Source organism: Calidris pugnax, unplaced genomic scaffold (genome assembly GCF_001431845.1).
Source record: "Calidris pugnax isolate Ruff unplaced genomic scaffold, ASM143184v1 scaffold26, whole genome shotgun sequence".
NCBI lineage: Eukaryota > Metazoa > Chordata > Aves > Charadriiformes > Scolopacidae > Calidris > Calidris pugnax.
The window spans coordinates 459,352-470,558 of record NW_015090765.1 but is presented as its reverse complement, the minus strand read 5'-3'; the positions used below and the strand labels follow the sequence as shown (position 1 = coordinate 470,558).

Genomic DNA, 11,207 nt, shown 5'->3' with positions numbered 1-11,207 from the left:
CTGGTGATAGTTTTGGGGGTACTTTCTGTCCCTGATAATTTTTTAAAATAAATTCATCTTCAAGGTATCCAATTACTCCGATCTACTTATTATCCATTTATCTTTTTAAGTCCTATATTGCAGGCATTTTTAGCAGTCAAGGAAAACCCTGTATTGTCCTTCCTCAAAGCCTCCTTGTGCCATGCTTTGCCAAACTGAAGAAAGCATCTGACATGGGTCTGAAGCATTTCGACATGCAGCTGCGTGGACAAGTCGGCCCCAGGAGCCAGTCCAGCTCCAGGTTCCCACCCAGCAAGGTATCTCCCATCACACAGTGAAGCAGCAGCTGAAGGTTGTCCTCACCCACTGCAGTGCCTCAGCTTACCATGTGAGTCATGGGTCACGGGAGGGCATCTCTTAACCATAAATGGGATGTTTAATGAACCTGAGGTGTTTTTAATCTTTAGATGTTCACTCCTATTCACAAAAAACAAAGTACAGTCCGGCATGATCAGCTACACGCTGGGAAAAAAGTGCATAGTATTGAAACCTTGTACTTGAGCAGGGCCAGGATCTCTCAGTGGGTTCTCTGGCAGGAATTGAATGGTTGGCATCATATTTTTCTAGGTGAAATACAGGAAGTTTATCTAGTAATAGAGAGTGTTGAATTCAGAGCAGGCTGAAGTCTTGTAACACCCCCTGCACACACATGCCTGTGTTGCCAGTGGAAACACCATATTTAAGAAATGGAGAATGACCTGATTTCTGCTATTCATCACTTCCTTTTCCCTACCAGTAATTGTCTTCTTCCCATCATGGAAATTGTCACCAGTGGACACACGGTTGAAGTGATTTTCTTTTGGTTTTTTTTTTTTTTTTTTTGGATCTGTTCTCCCTGCAGAAAGGGATACCGTATGTGGGTAGGTGCTTAGACCAAAACAGGGGATGTTGGGAGCTGCAGGTCCTGGTCTTTGCTGTGCTGGCTCCTGGTGAGGCATGGATGTGTAAAGCCATTTGGTATGTGCTGCTGCAAGAAAAACATGTGCAAGCACGATGTGATAGCGTGCTGGCTCCTGGTGAGGCATGGATGTGTAAAGCTGCTTGGTATGTGCTGCTGCAAGAAAAACATGTGCAAGCACGATGTGATAGCTGTGGGTGCAGGAGCGTCTTGTTGGGAACTCCAACAGTATCGCTCCGGTGAAGAAGCTTTTAGTTGCTTCCCACCTCAGTTTGTTTATCTGTAAAATGGGAATAGAGAACTTCCTAGAGAACCCAGAGCTAAATTCTAAATTTTTCATAGCTTTTGTATACCCTTGAGAAGAGTATAAGCTGCAGGAGAGGGTTCTTTACTGTGAGGGTGGTGGAGCACTGGAACAGGTTGCCCAGGGAGGTGGTTGAGGCCCCATCCCTGGAGATATTCAAGGTGAGGCTCGATGAGGCGCTGGGCAACCTGGTCTAGTTGGGGGTGTCCCTGCTGACTGCAGGGAGGTCGGACTAGATGGCCTTTGGAGGTCCCTTCCAGCCTGGGCAATTCTATGATTCTATGATTCTATGAAATCTCTGAAGCTGCATATCAGCATTTCTGTGGTTTAAGCATCAGGGATGCCCCCTTTCCAAAGATGCTGCTGTATTCTCTTGGCTATATGTTTTGTGGCAAGCCTGCGTTCAGCCCTTAGCATGAAAAGTCTCAGCACCTAGACCCCATGACCCCTTTCTGTGTGCAGACCCAGTATTTTTTCCCTGTGGAGCCTGTCCCTCTGAGGGCTGCAGGTTGGCTGTTGGAGCCTGTCACCTGTGCTGTGCTTTTTGAGATGCAGAAAGCAGAATCTAGCAGACCTGGGCTCCATGATCTGCCAGGAGGCAGGTAATGGTCCCCTCCCAGCATGGGCACTGCCCTTACCCAAGGCACAGCCATGCTCTGCACACAGGGCCATTCACCACCGGGGTTGTGGGCATGCACAGAGCCTCCCAAACCAGCTGGAAGGTCAGGTGGGTCACCCCGAGCCTCACAGGCCCTGATGCTTTACCATCGACCCCTGGGAGGCTGTGACATTTGAGCTTACGCTGGCTGCCCCCAGCGCGGGGAGGTCAAACAAATTGAATTACTCTTCAAATTAGCTGGATATGGCTTTGATCGCTGTCCATGTGAGACCTTGTGTGTTTTAGCTGGAAAAATGCACGCCACGTTCCAGCCACCCCCTCCAGCCAGGGGAGCAGTGATGCCAGTGGCAAACGCGTGCACTCACAGAGCATTTCTTAGCTGGAAAATTATCACTGAAGCGTGTCCTCTATCGAGAACGATCTCGGCTTCACTGGGCCTATCTCTTACAGATGTTAATTCCTTACTATTATCTTTACAAGTTCCAACAGAATAGTAAGCTGCAGTAAAGAGGGGATATGTTCAATTTAAGCAATGAGATTACTATGCTCTGAATAAAGCCACTCTTATTAATAATTACCTCTCTGCCGTGACTTTAAATTCAAACAGCTGGACAGCCTCTGCTCTTTATTAATTTCCTTGGATCCTTTGGCACGAAGCCCTCAATTCCTGTGATGTAATGGTATAAAAAGTTGGCTCCTGTCTGAGCTTCCACCCACAAGTTCTAAATTTGGAGCATGGCAAATTTTTGCAGATTCCAGAGACAGGCTATGCTCAAGACGTGCTGATGCCTTTGGTCCCATCCTATTGCACCAAACAACAAGATTGTGTGCTTTTTATAACTGGGATCATAAATATGACTCAGATGCACATGTTGTCTATGTAAGCACTTGGGGTTGGCTATCACTTTATGGCACTGGGAAGAAGCCAAGCCAAATAAAAATTGTTTTGAGTAAATATTACATTTCTAGAGCATGAATAACTTTTCTCTGCAGCCAACGTGTCACTAATGGGAATAAGGAAGAAGACGGGGTGGGGGGAAAGCAGTAACTAAATCATCCCACTAAACACAGACAGTCTGCAGCAAGACCTGTTGTTTCGACTCGTCTAGGGTATAATATCCCAGATAATTCGGAGCAGGTCTCAGCAAGGCCACGAGCGATGGAAATAAAAATAGCCGCGTAGCTCAGCGCCATCCTGCTGCACAGCTCTCTCTTGGGTGGGATTTCCACCAGTGGTATGTAAAACAGGCCACCAAAGAACCAAGTGTCCTTCTCTCCCCCGCTCCCAAACGTGCAGAGGCTCAAGCATGTGGATTGCTCCACAGAGATCAGCCTTGCTGCTCACGTGCTCAACGCTAAGCATGTGCATATGTCTCTTCAGGACCTGGGCCAAAAGGAAGGATGAGTTTTTCATCCTGTGACTTTGGGACCCCGGGGATGTCTGCGTCGCAGAACAGGGGGAAACAGAAAATGAGCCCACGTGCAGCTTTGTGCTGCTGCACCGGAAAGTGAAGCAGCTTATTGGCAGCTCTGTGGGGCAGCGATACGCCATCCCACCACCCGCATGCACCACTGCAGGGCTGGTCAGCCTGTGCTCTGCTCCAGCCCTGCCAGCAAGTTGGTGTCTCAGCCTCCCCACACCACCAAAAAACCCAGTTACTCCTGCCCTTGAGCAGTGGGGCAGCGAGCAACTCATGAAGTGCTTCATCTACCTGAAATGCAAAGGGATAAGAGCAATGCACTTTCTGTAAGAAATTATCAGGAAACGTTCCCTGATAAAAGGAATCTTCAAGTCTCCTCAAAAGTGAGAGTCTAGCTTTGAAAACTATTAGTGGCTTCCCATTTTCCTGATGGGCATGTAATCCTGAGCATTGTACATTCCTTCATGTTGCACCTGTGAGCTTTTGCATATCAGATAAGCACTTTCCTGAACTTTGCCGACTTTTCCTTTTTCAGAGGCTCCTTTGGCATAGCAGGAAGAAAACCTGGCTTTAGAAGAGGCGTTCAGACAGGAAGCAGCAATGTTCCAGGAGGATTTCTGAGTGAAACGGGAGAGCAACTGGCTTCTCGAAGCGGATATTTCAGAGATCCCTGAATCATGCTGCTGCACAGTTGGAGCAGGTGAGTGGGGAGGTGTGGGGAGCACTCCACTTTCTCATGTCCCAGCCGTCCCTATCAGCAGCATTTGGAGAGCTTTTCTCTGCAGTGGACTGGGCTGGGGCTTGCAGATAAAATGTTTTAAGGGCTGTGAGCCCTGCAATAACAACCCCAGCCTTGACGTCAGCAGACCTCTACCTCCAGGGACTAGTGCTGAGAAATCAGTGCCTATTTGCCCAGCTAAGGCAGCTTTGACTGTGTTTCCAGGATCTGGGCGATAAGTCTTTTTTCCATGCCTTGCAAGCTGCCAGTGGTCATTTTCTGCCAGGAGAGCAGCCCAAGCAGTGTACAAGGGACTGACTGCCTCCCCTTTGTAATGCATTTTACAATTCAGGGAAACTTTTGTAACACAAGAAAGTGTTTTTACATAGTAGAGCTTCTTAATTGTTAGAACAGTTGGAAAATCCTAATTGCCTTTAGTAGACATGAAAAAAAGCATTTTGGATTGCAGAATTAACAACACTGGGAGCTCAAGATCAGTTTCCAAGACCCAAAACATATTCAGGGAGTTGTGTTGTACTTGCAAGTTTAATACAAATATTCGTGTCTTCAACAAGTGATTTGCACCAGTCTGCAGAATTGTTGCTCTGATTTGCAGAGCTTAAGCTCTGAAAACTGTCCAGAGATGGAGTTTCCAGGTCAGGCATGTTTATATTTACCCCAGGATGTTTCTGGGGCTCCACATGCACAAAAGGGAGGGGAAAACCTACCTGGGACTGATTCAGCAGCCTGAATTAGAGATGATGAAAGAGGGCTTGGCTGGAGCACAGCATGACTTTATGACTACTGGCTTAATTTTCCTGACACTTTGGGGGTAGCTATGTGGTGATTTAGCTCCAGTTAATTAGAGAGCTAAAGGCTGCTTCAATTTGTGGTTGTTACCCAAGAGCTCAGAGGAGGTTTTCTGGCCACCAGGGATCATGCATAAAGATGGAGGAGCTGGAGGTGCCCCTGTGAGGGGCTGGCAGGGGATGATGCCACAGGGGCTCTGGTCATGCAGGGATAGCGTTTTCCAAGGCCTCACACAGCAAACTCTGATTTGTACCTTGTGGAAGAAATTTCAGTTTATCATGGTATCACTTTAAAAGCTCTCTTTTTAGGGACAGATGAGTATTTTGCAGATGTCTGTATGCTTTTTTTTAATGGGTAAATATCACTCATATTTCATCAATGGGCAACTGAGGCATAAGGAGGTTAAGGGACCTGACGAAGGTGATAGCAAGTCAAATTATTTGGAATTTTGTAGCTCTGAAATATCATCTTTCTAAAACAGGAAACCCTCTCAGGAGTAGTAGGTTTTCATTAAAACAACAGTTCAAACCTGTCGATCTTGATATATTAGGAAAAAGAGGAATGTAGAAAATGTGAGAGTTAGCTTAGTCTCTCTTAAACTAAACCACCAGGTTCACGTTCCTATGGAGAAACAAATACCCTGCAGGCATCGTGGTGTCTTTGATTTATTTTTGGAAGCTGAAAACTCCCCCTTTTGGTGTCTGAGCTAAGAAAAAAAAACAAGTATTTTGTGGGCCAACAAAAGGTTTCTGGAGGAAAAAAAACTCCAGTCCCACTTCTCAAGAGTTTATGACATGAGCAGTTAAGCTAATGTAATCCAACTTAGCCTCCCCTACATTTCAAAAGTGGATTAAAGTTCATAAATTGTTGAGGGAAAATGTTACCCAACAGAGGAACTGTGTGACTCTCAAATTAGTGTTAGGCCTTTGCAGCTGAGGGCGCAGACCCTGGTTTCAGTCACCTGAATAAAGCAGGGTAACCAGTGTGCCCCCAGCACACGTTGGGGGTGAGCTGCATCGCTGCTGCTCTGGCTTTGCAGTCAGATGGAAGCCCACCAAGCTGTGATGACTGGGTATGCTGGCAGCCCTGTCGCTCCTAATTTGCCTGGTCCTGGCTTTTCTTTAGTGAGATAAGTCATCCAAACCCTAAGGAAAGGTCTTGGTTAGGTGTTACGTGGCCTTTCCTCGCAGAGGAAGAGTGGGATTTTCCTCCTGCAGTAGCAGTGTGTTGCTGCACGTAGGCGAGTGACGCAGCTCCAAGCGTGCTACCAGCTCAGCTGTAAAACACCCGTGTGGTACCGCATCTGTGTGAGTCTGCCCTTCAAAACAGGATCCGCAGATGTGATTAATTAGGAGCCTGCCGAGGAGCGGCCGCGCTCCCCTGAGCGGTTTGGGAGGGCCGTGCGGCGGTGTCTGGCTGCCATCTGGCGTCGAGGGCCACGGCGGGACAGGGCCCCGCCACGCACCCCCCCACAAGTCACCCCGGCCCGGCGACAGGGCGGTTGAAGTGGCAACCTCTGGTCTGCCTCCAAGCCGTGAGCAAATCCTGCCCAGACTCACCAGGGCCCCCCGCCACGGTATCTCCCGCATTCCTGCGGCAGATCTGGTATTTCTTATTGTTCTCCCCGTCTCTGGGGGAGCAGCTGCCGCTGCCTGGCCGGCCTGCTGAGGCAGGAGCTGGCCCAGTCCTGTGCTCCGGGTCCCAGAACTTTGCCGGGGGCTTTGGAAAAATCGTGTCAGTCTTCTCACCCTGCTTTGGCACGTAGGGAGTTGGGGCTCATCAGGAGGGGTGAGATCAAAATGAGAGAAGGGCAAGCTGGGAGCGCAGCGAGTGGTCGTGCATCACCGCTCGCCGGGAGGTGGTGTGGGCTCGGCGCGCCCTGCCCTGGGCCAAGCACTTGCCTGGAGCTTTCTGCTAAAATAGCTGCACCAATCTGAGGGACATCTGATTTTCTGGGTGGTAAAAGTGATACGCTGTCAGCCAAGTGGCAGGGACACCAGTAGGGGTGAGTGTCTGGTCAGAGTAGGGTGAGGAGGGGAGGCAGAGACAGAACTGTCTCTGAAGCTTTGCAGGACCGGTCCGTGCTCTGCGGAGACAGCAGAAATGCTGGGGATCAGCTTGGCCCAGTGGGGCTGTTTAGCACCCAGTGTGGTTTCCCTTTTCCCTTTTTCCCTTTTTCCCTTTTTCCCTTTTCCCTTAGTGCACTGTTCTGCCATGCTGCCTCTCATACTGCACGCCATGCCTGCACCCAGCCCTTGGCCACCCATCCCTTGGAAATATCATTTCAAGTACTATATGCTCTGGAATTTTTCCTGCTGGCGGGGAGGATTTGCTGGACAGAGGTGGCCTGAGAGCAATTGTGGGTTTGGGTCTTGCCATCTGCAATGGTGACAGTGAAGGGAGCACACAGGAGCACGGGCACACAAGTTTCTTTTGCAAGCAGGGCCACGTACGCCTACGCTGTGAGACCAGGCGTGGGGTGGTGCTGGTTTCTGGCCAGCCATCTCCTCTGGATGCTCCATGGGCCAGCAGTGACCCCCTTGAACATTGTGCAACCCTCACAATGGCAGGCAATGGCCATGCTAAAGCAAAACAGTAAGTGCAGCAGATGCCACCTCCATCCCCACAGTGAGCAACCCCACACTGAGTGCATGAGGCCCAGCGCAGCACTCAGCTTTTTGAGGGGGGACCTGTGTGAGACACCCACCCACCCCACCCCCCCATCATTTCCCACCTTCTCTCTCATTAAAAACAGCCTGGGGCCAACACACTCTTTCTGGCAGGGGGAAAGCCTGTCTGTGAAGTGGGGCATGATCCTCTCTCACAGGCAGACATGGTGGTCAGCCCTGTGGCTTGGAAAGAGTGAAATGGCCCGATGCATCCCTGGCAATGGAAATAGTTAGGAAAACACAACTTCAGGCTGCTCCACATGCAAAATTTCAGTTCCAGCTATGCCATGAGAGGGAGTTTCTAAAGGTATCTAAGCAGAGTCTGACCTTAAATAGTTTTTTAAGTGTTTTTTTCCTTTTTGAGTCAGGACCGAAGAACCAACACCCCGGGGTACCTGGACTTCCCCAGCACTTGCACACTGTGTTGGAGCTGAGCTGCACAAGCCTCTTTGGAGTGGAAGGAGAAATCCCCATGCTCTGGTAGGCAGTGAAACAGCTAAATGTCAACACAGAGGACGCCCAGGCGGCTTTTGAAACTGTCTCATGTCAATGCTTGAGTTTTTAATCCCGTCTGAGATACTAACATGTTCAGATTAGACTTATTGGTCAAGTGAGGTGAAAAGACACAGGTGCCTTGGGCAACTGTGGGCAAGAGCAGCCAACTCAGACCTGTGCGAATCGCACTCGGATGTCCTCACAAACACCCTGGGTGGTGAAACCTGCATCGCCTGAGCACATCACTGTCCTGTGCTCAGAAACAGGCAACAACAGGAGGAACAGCAGGTGAGCATTTGCACGAGAACATTAGGCCCAGGTCCTGTAAAAGCTGTTTCTGTGCTGTGGCTGTGACAAGTTGCTCTATTAATTATTGATGATATTAATAGCAGTGTGTAAAGCTGATGCTAGAGCAAGCTTCTTGGGTAAGCAGAAGAGCCATGTGAGCAATGAGTATGCTGACTAAGGTAGAAAGGGTAATTTTTTTTGGTGTGTTTGTTTTATTTATTAAGGACTTTAAAATAATGGCCAATGGGGAAAAGTGAGTACAATTGTTCTGAGGTTTGTGATTTTTATTTTATTTTTTTTTTTACATTTTGTTAACATTCTGCCTGGTCTATTATGGGTTCTTCTCTGGCCAGCTGCTCATATCCTTTTACATTACCTCTGTCAATTAGGCTAAAATATCAGAAAGAAGGGGGGAGAGGATCTCTCGTCAAGTGATCTTTCCAGGATTGTGCTTGTAGATGTTAAACTGCCTCGTTAAATCTCCCTCTCAATACTTTTCAGGATGTTTTTATCTTCTGTTTTGCTGTTTGTTTGCTTACTGTTTCAATTTTAATTTCTCTTGGAGGTGAGAAGGAGCTACATTGTTCCAATCCTTTTCTTTTCATCCTGGGTGTTAAAACAACCACTGGCCTTGCCAGTTTTTGGAGGTTGTGCTCTTTTGACTTACACAGAAAGCCAGTTCATAAAACAGTGCTTTCCTGCACTTTCACTTCCCTGGCATTTCCAAGTAGTTGAAGTTCACAGCAGAGACTCCATGCATGAAAGTCGTGACAGTCTCTAAATTCATGTAGTGTCACAAACTTTCTGTTTGCATTTTATTTTGGAACTCGTGGCCACATTAGCAGCAACAGTCGTCCTCAAGACACGATGCCTGTGTGGCTGCCAGGCGAGGAGCCCCAGAGCGTTTCAAACCACAGGCTGGTCTCTTTTTTTTGGGTTTTTTTTTTTCCCTTTTCTTTTTTTCTTTTCCTCCCTCACTTGTAACTTGAAGGGATGAGCCTGACTCCTGCTCTCAAAAGGGGAGTACGTGTGAGCTGGCACATTGCACATCCTTCTCTCAGCCCCACACCTGCAGCCTCGGGGCTTTTTTATCCTGCAAGTCAACGAGCTCCTTTCAGTAGGAGGAGGGAGAAGGGTGTGGGGGTGAGGGATAAAGGAGGCACCTGGCAAAACACTGTTTACAGGTGAGTAACCTTCCTTACACATAGGTTTTTCCTTGCCCAGCTTTACTCCCATCAGAGAAGCTGTTTGGAAGCCCCAGCTTTGTGCTGCAGCCGAGAGCTCTCTGGATGGTGTATCCGACTCCACGCTTTACTTTGTGGTGTGGTGGGTTGTATTTTTTTAAATATGCCTGAATTAGCTTCGAGGCTCTGAACATAAATTTATCCTTAGCCAGTGGTAACGCTCGGAGTGTAAAATCCTTTTTCCTAGGCTCATGGGACATCTCTGGGACCACATGTACTTAGATAACAGAAGAGCACAACTGGCTCAAGAACTCAAGAACGACAACGTGCTACAACGACGGCAGTGAGGTAATTGTAATACACGGGGAGACGTGCTGGGCTTTAACATTTTTCCAGCCTTTTTGTATTTCTCTGCAGTCGTTGCCGGCCAATGAAGCTGAAGGGGGGTTTCCATCGTCTCGGGCCCCATCCCCGGGTAAGCAGCCCCCGCCGGTGACGCCTGAGCCACCAGCAGGTGGCAGCTGGAGCCCAGAGATGAGACAGGACCTTCAGGTCCAGCTTCTGCCGCCCACCCACCCCGGGACGAGGGAGCAGCCGGGCGGGGAGAGGCGGGGATGGGGCTGGGGGGGGCTCCCACCGTGACGCCAAAAGATTAAAATATAAAATAGTACAATAAAATATCAAATGAGAGCCACAATTACCAAACAACCCGCAGGAAAAGTTGGGAAGTCCCTAATTGATGAGTGGGGGAACTAAAATCTTGCTAGTGTTGCAGATTTTCCTTCTATTAGAGATGACAACTTTATGGCATTATTATACTGCCTCACTTCTGTGCCCTTTATGAACAAATAATGACCTCTGTCCCCCAAGCAGCTAAAAGCCCCTACAGAGATCCCCTTTCCTGGCCGTGCACCGATTTGCTCAAAAATTGTATGCTTAACTGCTTCACATATTTGAGATAAAAATCAGAGCGGTTATTTTCAGTTCACTTTTTTTACTGAAATGGCTGATGTGACCACTGTTGCCCCACCTGCCCTGCCCTCTTCCCCCCTCAGCTTGCCCCAGGATGCAGAGCTTAGCCTAACACATTGCTGCTTTTCCCATATAATAGGCTTTGCTTTTGTGGCTGTTTGTGCAGGACAGTTGAACAGAAGGAATACAAGTTGCTGGAAACTGGGCTGTTAGTGTTTGGGAATGTGTGCATAAGTGTGTGTGTCTCATAAATCAGCTTCATAAAATGGTCACAGGGCAACAAAAAAACCCCAACAAACCAAACCTTCTTGTTTTAGGAGGAAACAAGATGGTACCGCGCCGCTGGTTTGCAGGAGTGTTCCACCATCAGCAGCCTGAATCGGACTGAGCTCTTCAGTGCATCCTGCTGAGGCAGCTGCACAGGAAAGCCTGGTATGTTGGTAAGGCACTAGGATGGTGATAGCCATAGCACCATGTTTCATTGAGAGGGCATCCTCACCAGTAGCAGTCTCCTTGGTTTCTTGGAATGAGTGCTGGGGATTGAATAGGATACTGGACCAGGGGTTGCAGTTTTCCATGCTTTGTGAGATGTAGTGACTGACTCATGCTATGTTCAGTATAGCTCTAATGGACTTACTTAATCTAAAGTACTTTTTTTTTGCTCAAAATGCAATTAGTTAATTTTTAAACCATCCTCTTCCCCCCCTTTTACTGTGCAGCACTTCACACAAAGCTTTCTTAATTTGTCAGAGCAAGCAGGGGCAACAAAGCTAAAAGGAGACTTGTCTCA

At 48.3% G+C, this 11,207-nt stretch overlaps 1 long non-coding RNA gene across 1 annotated transcript; it reads left to right on the top strand.

Moving 5' to 3' along the window:
- Window positions 1–213: 213 nt before the first annotated feature.
- Window positions 214–9,793, top strand: LOC106902754. Its single transcript, XR_001414585.1, has 4 exons — window positions 214–367; window positions 3,817–3,981; window positions 7,843–7,958; window positions 9,693–9,793. It is a non-coding gene; the product is annotated as an uncharacterized LOC106902754 (long non-coding RNA).
- Window positions 9,794–11,207: the final 1,414 nt, after the last annotated feature.